We start from the raw sequence: 9,974 nt of genomic DNA, 5'->3' as shown, positions 1-9,974 counted from the left end.
ATGCCCCAATTCTTGTCTTCTTTAGATTAAATGCCTAAATTCTCTAAGCAATTTTCAGAACATAGACTGTCTTCTTTCCATGCTGGTCATTCTCTTATCAATATACTCCAGAATCTTGTCAACATCCTTCCCAAAATGATGTATTCAAGTGGAATACAATAGTCCAGATGTGGGGTGACCAAAGCAGACTATAGCAAAGTCATCACTTTTTTCTCATTGGAAACTATTCTTCTTTTAAAAAAAACCTTATGTTCTGTCTTAGAATCAATATTATGTATTGGTTCCAAGGTGTTAGAGCACTAAGGGCTAGGCAATGGGAGTTTAGCAACTTGTCTAGGATCACACACCTAGGAAGTGTCAGATTCCATGTTTGAACCCAAGACCTCCCATCTATAGTCCTGGCTTTCAGTCCATGGAGTTACCCAGCTGCCCCCATTACTATTATTCTTTTAAAAGAAGCCTAAGATGACTTTCTTAGATTTTAAGTAACACAATTCTATTAAGCTTATTACCCACTAAAATCTCAAAATCATTTTCACATGAATTGTTTAACCAAGTGTCCATTAGTGAAACTGATTTTCTGAAACTAAGTGAAGACTCTTAACGTGTCTTTTTTGCTGTTCTTCACGCACAACATTTCATCTTTTATTTTCTTGTCTTAGTGCTCAACATCACTTACAACATTTATATCCCAAAGAGATCAAAGGAATATACATTTATATTTATACATATACAAAATATTTATATACAAAATACAAAATATTTATATATACAAATATACAAAATATACAAAATATTTATATAGAGATATATCTTTTTGAGGTGGCAAAGATTTGAAAATTGAGGAGAGGCCCATCAGTTGGGGAATGGTTGAACTGGATGTGGTATATGATTGTGATGGAATACAATTGTGCTTTAAGAAATGATGAGTAGGATAATTTCAGAAAAACCTGTTAAGATCTGCAATGAACAGATGCAAAGTGAACAAAACTAAGAGGACATTGTAAGTAGTAACAGCAATATGGTAACAGTGAAGGACTTAGCCACTCTGATCAATATAAATGATCCACAGCAATTCCAAAAGACTCAGGATGAAAAATGCTCTCTACCTTAAGAGACAGAGCTGATGAACTTTTGAGTGCAGATTGAAGTATTAATTTTGCTTTTATTTTTTTCTTGATTCTCTTTCTTTGCATGGCTAATAAAAGAAACAGTTTGTGTGAAAAAAGAAAGAAAGAAATGCACTTACCCTCTTCCTGCATTTCCCTGATGCTCCATCTAGTTGTTATGTAAAAAAATGAAGTTAGTCCAACATGACCTGTTATTGATTAAGTATTGATTAGTCCATTCTGCCTTTTTAGTTATGAAGAGAAAGAAAGAAAGAAAGAAAGAAAGAAAGAAAGAAAGAAAGAAAGAAAGAAAGAAAGAAAGAAAGAAAGAAAGAAAGAAAGAAAGAAAGAAAGAAAGAAAGAAAGAAAGAAAGAAAGAAAGAAAGAAGAAAGAAGAAAGGAAGGAAGGAAGGAAGGAAGGAAGGAAGGAAGGAAGGAAGGAAGGAAGGAAGGAAAGGAAGGAAAAGAAAGAAAGAAAGAAAGAAAGAAAGAAAGAAAGAAAGAAAGAAAGAAAGAAAGAAAGAAAGAAAGAAAGAAAGAAAGAAAGAAAGAAAGAAAGAAAGGAAAGGAAGGAAGGAAGGAAGGAAGGAAGGAAGGAAGGAAGGAAGGAAGGAAGGAAGGAAGGAAGGAAGGAAGGAAGGAAGGAAGGAAGGAAGGAAGGAAGGAAGGAAGGAAGGAAGGAAGGAAGGAATGGCCTTTACTCTTAATTTAAACAAACATGAGTTAAAACAATCTGCCAAGTGATATCCTTTGATTTCTTCATCTTCCCAGTCACCCAATGTAGGTCTTGCTGTTGCACTGACCGAATCTCATCTTCATGGCTCTTCCAAAGCAGAATTCAAGAATTCACATACTCGCAGATGCACAGGAGGGCGGCATCGTGGCATAGCTCCTTCAGGTCGATGCCCAAGAACCCGTGGGTCTCTTTGGCGACTTCCAGCAGGTCCACATGCCTGTACACATTTTCATTCTTCAGAAGAAGCTTCAGGATGGCTTCTCATCATTCTTCAGGGCCATCTGGTTGTTGTGGAACCTGGTGGGCATCCTGCACATGATGCTTGAGTCCAGGTCCTGGGGGTGGTTGGTGGCTCCCATCACTAAGACTTGACAGCTGTAGTCCATATCCAGCCCATCCCAGAGGCTCATGTACTGGGCCTTCATCATGGTGGTCGCCTCGTGATCTGAACTCGAGCAGCTATGCAGGAAAGAATTACTGATGGAATAAACTCACAAAATGGGTCTGAGTCAGAGAAAGAATGTAAAAAGGGAGATATCTTTGGAAAAGAGAACCATCTCTTCCCTAGAGACCTTGGTAAAAGAGGAGAGGATGAGTAAAGAAAAAAAAATAGATGGGTTCTCAGGTATACAATAAGGGATATAATGGATCTTTTTAAATAGCCTTAATTTTCTCAGTACCATAAAAAGTAATGTCATTTGTTTGCAAAATTTTTGTTCTATCCTCAGACAAAAGATTCTTCTCCTTGGAAAGGAAAATAAGGAAAACACAAGTTGAATTTTTAAGCCTTCTCACCATCATTCATGATCATCATCCCATATCTTTCTATCCCCCCCCCCTTTTTTTAACTTTATCTCTTATCAGTAAAAACTAGGCAATGGGAGTTAAGTGACTTGCCCAAAGTCACACAGTTAGGAAGTGTCTGAGACCAGATCTGAACCTGCGACCTTCCATCTCTAAGCCTGGCTCTCAATCCACTGAGCCACTTACCTGACCCTTCCTGTTATCCCGTTCTTTGATCCTCTACTTGCCCTCAACATAGCTAAAAATTAATTAGTACCATTTTGGTTGGTGCATGGTCTGAAACTACTTACAGATACGTTGTCATCCATCCAAACCCAAAGTCCAGGTAGTTGATCTGACCAATGTTATTAAACAATGACATCATCTGATATCTTATTTCAGTGTCTTTTCACAGGCTGTCCTATATCTTCTCTGGATTTCACTCTTTGCTCAGTTCTACCTGTTGGAATTGCGACCTGTCTTCAAAGTCTGATTCAGGTGTTACTTCCTATACAAGCTTTTCCTGAGCATTTGGTTGTTAGGACTCTCCTCCTGAAATTATTTTTCTATTTACTTCTTTGTGTATATATCATTTCCCATCAGTAGGATATAAGCTCCTTTAAGGCAGAGAATATTTTGGTTTTGTATTTATTACCACTAATGCACACAGCATGGTGTATTGAACAATAGCTACAATAGCCATTTGATATGTGCTCATTGAATAAAAAAAGTTTACCATTTCATCACTTCCAATGAAAAAAAACTGAAATTCTGTTGTCACTCCATTGAACTAATCATAAATATATAACACGGTCCCAGAACTAATTGGACCTTGTACTCCCAGAATCCCTTAATAGTGTTAGTTATGGAATGCCTGTACTAGATTCAAATTTGAAATGAGTGAGTGGTCTTTTCACTTCAGCAAAAGAAATCTGACTCTCTTTAAAGCTGCCTTTTGGCCAAGCCAAACTAGGCAGCCAGTAGTTACTCAAAAGAAATTCCAAAGTGGTTACACAGCTTGGAATCAAACCATAGGGTGTCCTTTTTGAAAACATGTGGGTGAGGAATGAGCTCAGCTGGGGATTGGGAATAGTATTTAATCTGTAGCAGCGGTGTCAGAGGCAGGAGGTACCACTCCTCCTCCTCCTCCTTATTCTGGGAAAAAAAAAAAAACAACTTAAGTCATGACAGTAAATACTTTGAAATGACTTAGATGTTTCTAGACTTGGCCTATTTATGCAAGCAGGGTGATAAAAGCAATGAGATTCATCTCAGCTTCACAGACCAATTCTGGTACATGTCCCACTTTTCAGAGTTAGTATCCTAAGAGAGCCCATCCCTCTTCTAGACAGTTCTATAGGAAGTTTGTCCTGACACCATGAGCAAATTTGTTCCTTTGCAACTTTATCCAATCCAATTTTGTCCTCTAGGGTCAAGTTAAACGGGACTGTTTTCTCCTCCAAGAACAACCCTTCAAAAAGGCAGAAAGATATTCAGCCTATGAGGCTGGAGGGGATTCTAAATATGTTAAAATGTATCCCTAGGAAACAAAGATGAAATTTTATTTAATAATGTTAATTTTACTTAATTTACTTTTATTTAATAATGTTAGAATTTAAATAGCACCTACTATGTGCCAGGAACTTTACAAACACTCATTTTATCCTCTCCCCAACTCAGGGAGGTGGGTGTTATTATCATTCTCATTTAGAGTTGAAATGCCTGAGGTAGAGGTTAAATGATTTGCCCAAGGTCACACAACTAGTAAATCTCTGAAGCTGGAATTAAACTCAGGTTTTTTAGACTCTAGACTCAGTGCTCCATCCATTCTACCACCTAGATGCCTCTTTATAAAGGAATCTTTGACCATAGCTAAATGCTGCATCTCCTCCAACTTTGAGGAGTTGTTCTCTGTTCCTCCCACTCTTCCTCAGTGTGATTAGGGCCAATGGATAACTAATTATCTAATGATATAATAAATCATAAAGAATGAGAACATACAGGCTGGAGAAAACCTCTGTATTAAACCCATAGTGCTGATTCTCCACATGAGTACAAGCTGAAGTCATCTCGTACGTAATGTCTCATCATCCCCCACCCATGTCCAGTCAGCCAGTGTTAGTTATTAGTCAGGAGGCTCATTTAGATGCTAGCTTCTATTACTTCCTAATTTCTGCCATGCTGAAATGTAAGTTATAGTACACGCAACTGGCTATGCTTTTAAGGGAAAGCGAGGCTATTGTTTAAAAATATATTAATAATTTATCTCCTGATCAGGACCAAAGTTTTTCATCCGGCCTAAGATTTGTCCCACTTCCATGTCAGCAACATCCTGGACTGTACCTAGGCTTACTTCTAAAGTTATGCTCTGCATTACTGGTCATAGAATTTGATACAATAATAAAAAATTATCTTTTTATCTAGTGAGCACTAGTGCAATTGTGATATGAGATTGTGAGCTTAGGAGGTTTCTCAGAGCCCTGCTGTACCCTTCCTTTCCTCCTTCAAGTCTGTGACTTGTTTTAAAGATCTGAGCCCAGATGCGTAGGCTTTTCCCCAACTTTGCCATGTTGTCAACCTCCCAAACAAAAATCTTTGGTGGTTTTATGATGTTGTATATGGAAGGGGGCACTGGGAGGTTTCGGCTCATGTCCTGCCTCTGGAACTTACTAGCTCTGAAATCCAGGTTGTTTTATTTTATTTTTCGTTATTTAATTAATTAATAGTAATATTAATTATTATTTAATTTTTCTCAGTGAGTTTCCCTATCAGTAAAACAGAGAGAATGATGCTTATGATATCAACCCTACTGTATAGTTATGAGTAATCCAAAATATGCAATATAATAATGAGCCATTCTTGCCACCACTGAATCTGGTTAAATTTGAAAACATATCCTCTTGAAACTGACACATTTCTCATAGAAATTGCCCCTGAAATCCAAGGAACTGTCACTCTGAGCACTGGTGCCTATTTGAAGTAGAGTCTCTGTAGTTCAGCTATTCCAAGCAAGTATAACAGAATAATGCAAGTGTGAGCACTTGAAGCATTAAATAGATAATATTCCCTATAAAAATAAACATTATTCAAACCCTCTAAGAATGCATAATGAACAAGCATAAAATGGAACAAGCTAGGTAGTATAGTGAATAAAGGATTAGAGGCTTAGACTTGGAATTGGGGGGGGGGCGGAAATCTGAGTTTGAATCTTGTCTCAAATACTTATGAGCTGTATGATCCCAGGTGAATCACTTAACTCAGGTTCCTTATTTGTGAAATGAGGGGTTGGACTCAATAGCCTTTAAGATCCCATCTAGCTCTAAACTGTTGGCACCAAAGCTCAACCATGCCTCTGGTGACTCTTTAAAAAGCAAGACACCCTCTAGGGAGTGAGTCGAGGCAAGGGATCTCTTGAAGTGTGAACTCTGTCTGTTGAATTAGCTATAAGAATCCATCTCTTGGGAGGGAGTTATTCCCCATCACTTGGGAAAGCTCTTTTGAGCTAAATGTATTATCTAACTAACTTCTGAGCTATAGCCTTAGGTTGCAAATTCAGAGAGTGCCTTGAACTTGAGGTAGTCCCATCCCCCAGGGAACCTCAGCTTTTGTGTGTGACTTGGAGGAATGTCCTAGAAGGGGCAATTATTAGTGTAAGTACAGTACCCCAGTACAACTGTAGATACATTATCATTTTGTTGTGATTGAGTCATTTTAATCATGTTGAATTCTTTGTGATCCCATTTGGGGTTTTCTTGGCAAAGATACTGGAATGGTTTGCCATTTCCTTCTCCTGCTCATTTTACAGAAGAGGAAATGGAGGCAAACAGGGTTAAGCAACCTGCAAATAGTGACTGAGGTCAGATTTTAATCCAGGAAAATGAGTCTCATTCCCTCTATCCATAGTGCCTCCTAGCAGCCCCACATTATTATGGGGGACATTTTTTTCCATTTTGTTCAATGAATTCAGATGGAATAGCCAAATTGCTATTAGTGTATATTTAAAATTTTGTGGCCAATTGCACAGGTTGATAAAAATAACTCCTTTTAATAGATGAATAAAAGTGTCATGTTTTAAAGTTGCCTTCTGTAAGATCACTAAAGCATCCTCAGTGCCACTCCAATACCAAGCAAAATGATGGGGATGCTATGTACTTAATCCTGTTCCCAGGTGATTTTTCTTTTGTTAGAACTTTATAATTGAAATATTTTTTCTTGAAGCTGGGAGCATTTAATATGATTATGTATCTATTAAAAATGTTTTTGAAATGTATAGTTATGGCCAATTAAGGTTCAACGGCTGAGAAGGCGACGCAGCAAAGCACTGTGGAGTGCTTAGAGCGTGTTGGAGCACAAAGGACAACACGGCCATCTAATGCAGCTGATGAAGTCTCCAGGTGTAATGACTTTTCGTGCCACTGGACCCAGGCTTCCAACGCAGAGAGAGTGGGACTGTCTCTGTGCATCGACTTTTCCACTTAAATCTCCTTCACGCACAAGTGTCTTTGTGCACACTCATCTATCATAGATGAAAACGCACAAAGACAATAGTCATCCTCGGTTACCGAGAGACTACTACTAATTGTAATAGATTATTGGTTGCCATTATCAAAGAATTACCCAAGTCTGTATTTGTAGTATGGGTATTTGTCATCTATCAGTTCATAAGAGAACTTCTATCATCCTAGCCATCAAGGCATGTCCTGCCAAGTATTAGGTAGATGCTAAATTTTTTAGCCTGTATAGTAGTAGTATTGCAGTTTTTATCATTTCCTAAATCAATATTGAATCAATAAATCAAAGCTCACTATATTTTCTGGTGGTAATGATTTCATCCTCTATTGACATCATAAATCTCTCTGTTTCTATTAACAAAACCACATGCCTCAGCCATTTGTTTGAATTTTTCTCAATGTATTGGCTGGAACCATTTGGTTGTGGATGTCACTTACAGAGAGCCTTTTGAGCAGACTCTTGGATTTTAGTTCTATCCAAAAATGTTTTTAATTTAAGTGGTAAATAAAAAAATAAAAATATAGTTAAAAAAGATAACTTTTGGTTACATTTGGCAACTGCAATAGTATGACATCAGCATTTACTATTATTTGAAAAATGCTTACATTTTCCAAATATTTCAACTCTTTCCTTGTTTTCAACAACTCAATAATCCCGGCCATCTTCCTCCATTTAGCCTCTTCTACCAGTTTGTCCCAACCACTCCATCAATTGCTTTATCCTCTAATTGTTCCACTTACCTTGCCTTACATTGCCAACTACATTCTTTTTCCTTTCTGAGGTTCCATTTCCACTTCAGGTACTACTCTCTAATCTTTCTTAAACTGGTTTAAAATTCATTTTAATTGTTGATCATATCTCAGCCCAGAATTAAAATCTGGAATCTGGCTTTTAAATTATTCTCCAAATTTTCCTCAATTTCTCTGGAAATGAGAACTCAACTTCTGACCTCCTTCACTAGATCTATGATCGAGAACTATGCTCTTCCAATTAATGTTTTCCCTCCTTTTTTGGCTCAATTTTTCTTCTCCAACTTCCCATAGAAGCTGAATTATCAAATACTAAATTATTTTTTCACTTTCTAAAAACTAATTATCATGCATAATGCCCACTATTAATTGGGATAGGGACTAAACTGGTGTTGGAGCCATATGGAACTAATTCATGGTGAGACACATCCTTGATCAATGCAGTCTGATACCTTCTCTGCAATAGATGGCCTAGAGAATGTTAAGTGACTTGCCCAGGATCACAGTAGATGTCAAGAGGCAGGATTTCAACAACATATTTCTATTATGACTTGTCTCTATACACATTATGCTGACTTCATAAAAGTACATGAATGGGTAGGAAATCAATCCTGAACCTCACCAATGACAGGTGAGATTCTATCACTGCTAAAAACCATTAACGAGAACAACTATATAAGTTAATTTTCCAACCCTTAGTTAAATTTACTCAATAATTTGCTAATACAACACCTTAAAATGTTATATGGGAATGTCTTTTAACTTTTCAAGGTTTTTTCATATCTATTATTTCACATTTTGTACTCCTAACGACTTTATGTGATCAATTGTGCAGCCATTACTATCTCCATTTAACAGATGAAAGGGTTAGAGAAGTACAATGAATTATCTAACATTGCAAGTAACTGGAAGAGCCAGGACAGAAACTCACATCTCATTTTCACTCTTCTGTATAAAATACTAACATAAACTATACCAAAATATTTCGATTCAGGTCCTATAAGGTGCAATAATGCACTTTAAAAGTTTAGTGCATAATGAAATCTCTATGAAGGTCTCTCAGCAGATTGCTTGATCTACTTTAAGTGAAGAATTATCAATTAAAACATTAAGTTCTGTGGCAAAGTTGGGACATTAATGCATTGCTGGTGGAGTTGTGAATTGATCCAACCATTCTGGAGGGCAATTTGGAACTATGCCCAAAGGGCGATAAAAGAATGTCTACCCTTTGATCCAGCCATAGCACTGCTGGGTTTGTACTCCAAGGAGATAAGAAAAAATACATAGCTGCGCTCTTTGTGGTGGCAAAAATTTGGAAAATGAGGGGATACCCTTCAATTGGGGAATGGCTGAACAAATTGTGGTATCTGTTGGTGATGGAATACTATTGTGCTCAAAGGAATAATAAAGTGGAGAAAGTCCATGGGGACTGGAACAACCTCCAGGAAGTGATGCAGTGAGAGGAGCAGAACCAGGAGAACATTGTACACAGAGACTGATACACTGTGGTACAATCGAATGTAATGGATTTCTCCATTAGTGGCAATGCAGTGATCCTGTACAACTTGGAGGGATCTACGAGAAAAAAACACTATCCACATTCAGAGAAAAAACGGTGGGAGTAGAAACACAGAAGAAAAACAACTGCTTGATCACATGGGTCAATGGCATATGATTGAGGATATAGACTCTAAATGAACATCCTAGTGCAAACATCAACAACATGGAAATAGGTTTTGATCAAGGACACATGTAATACCCAGAGGAATTGTGTGTCTGCTACAGGAAGGGTGGGAGGAGGGAAGGGAGGGAAAGACTATGATTCTTGTAACCAAGGAATAATGTTATAAATTGATTAAATAAATTTTAAAAATTAAGTTCTCTGAACTGATAAACCCTGAGTGAAGACTGAAGGACACATTTTTTAAACTTTGTGTGTGATTTCATTTGTAACATGGCTAATATGGAAATAAGTTTTAGATGACTTCTGTAAAAATGGAGATTTGAACCCCGGACTTCAATCCCCAGAAATCCTTGCTCTAGTTCCCGAGATGCCCTCTAATCTCACTGAGATTTCCACCTGGG

At 37.5% G+C, this 9,974-nt stretch overlaps 1 pseudogene; it reads right to left on the bottom strand.

Annotated features, from left to right (window-relative positions):
• Positions 1-1,812: 1,812 nt before the first annotated feature.
• Positions 1,813-4,697, bottom strand: LOC100015807 (outer mitochondrial transmembrane helix translocase-like; annotated as a pseudogene).
• Positions 4,698-9,974: the final 5,277 nt, after the last annotated feature.

The sequence above is a fragment of the Monodelphis domestica genome, chromosome 2, assembly GCF_027887165.1.
Source record: "Monodelphis domestica isolate mMonDom1 chromosome 2, mMonDom1.pri, whole genome shotgun sequence".
Classification (NCBI taxonomy): Eukaryota; Metazoa; Chordata; class Mammalia; order Didelphimorphia; family Didelphidae; genus Monodelphis; species Monodelphis domestica.
The sequence above is the reverse complement of the archived record's forward strand: the minus strand, read 5'-3'. Positions and strand labels throughout refer to the sequence as shown.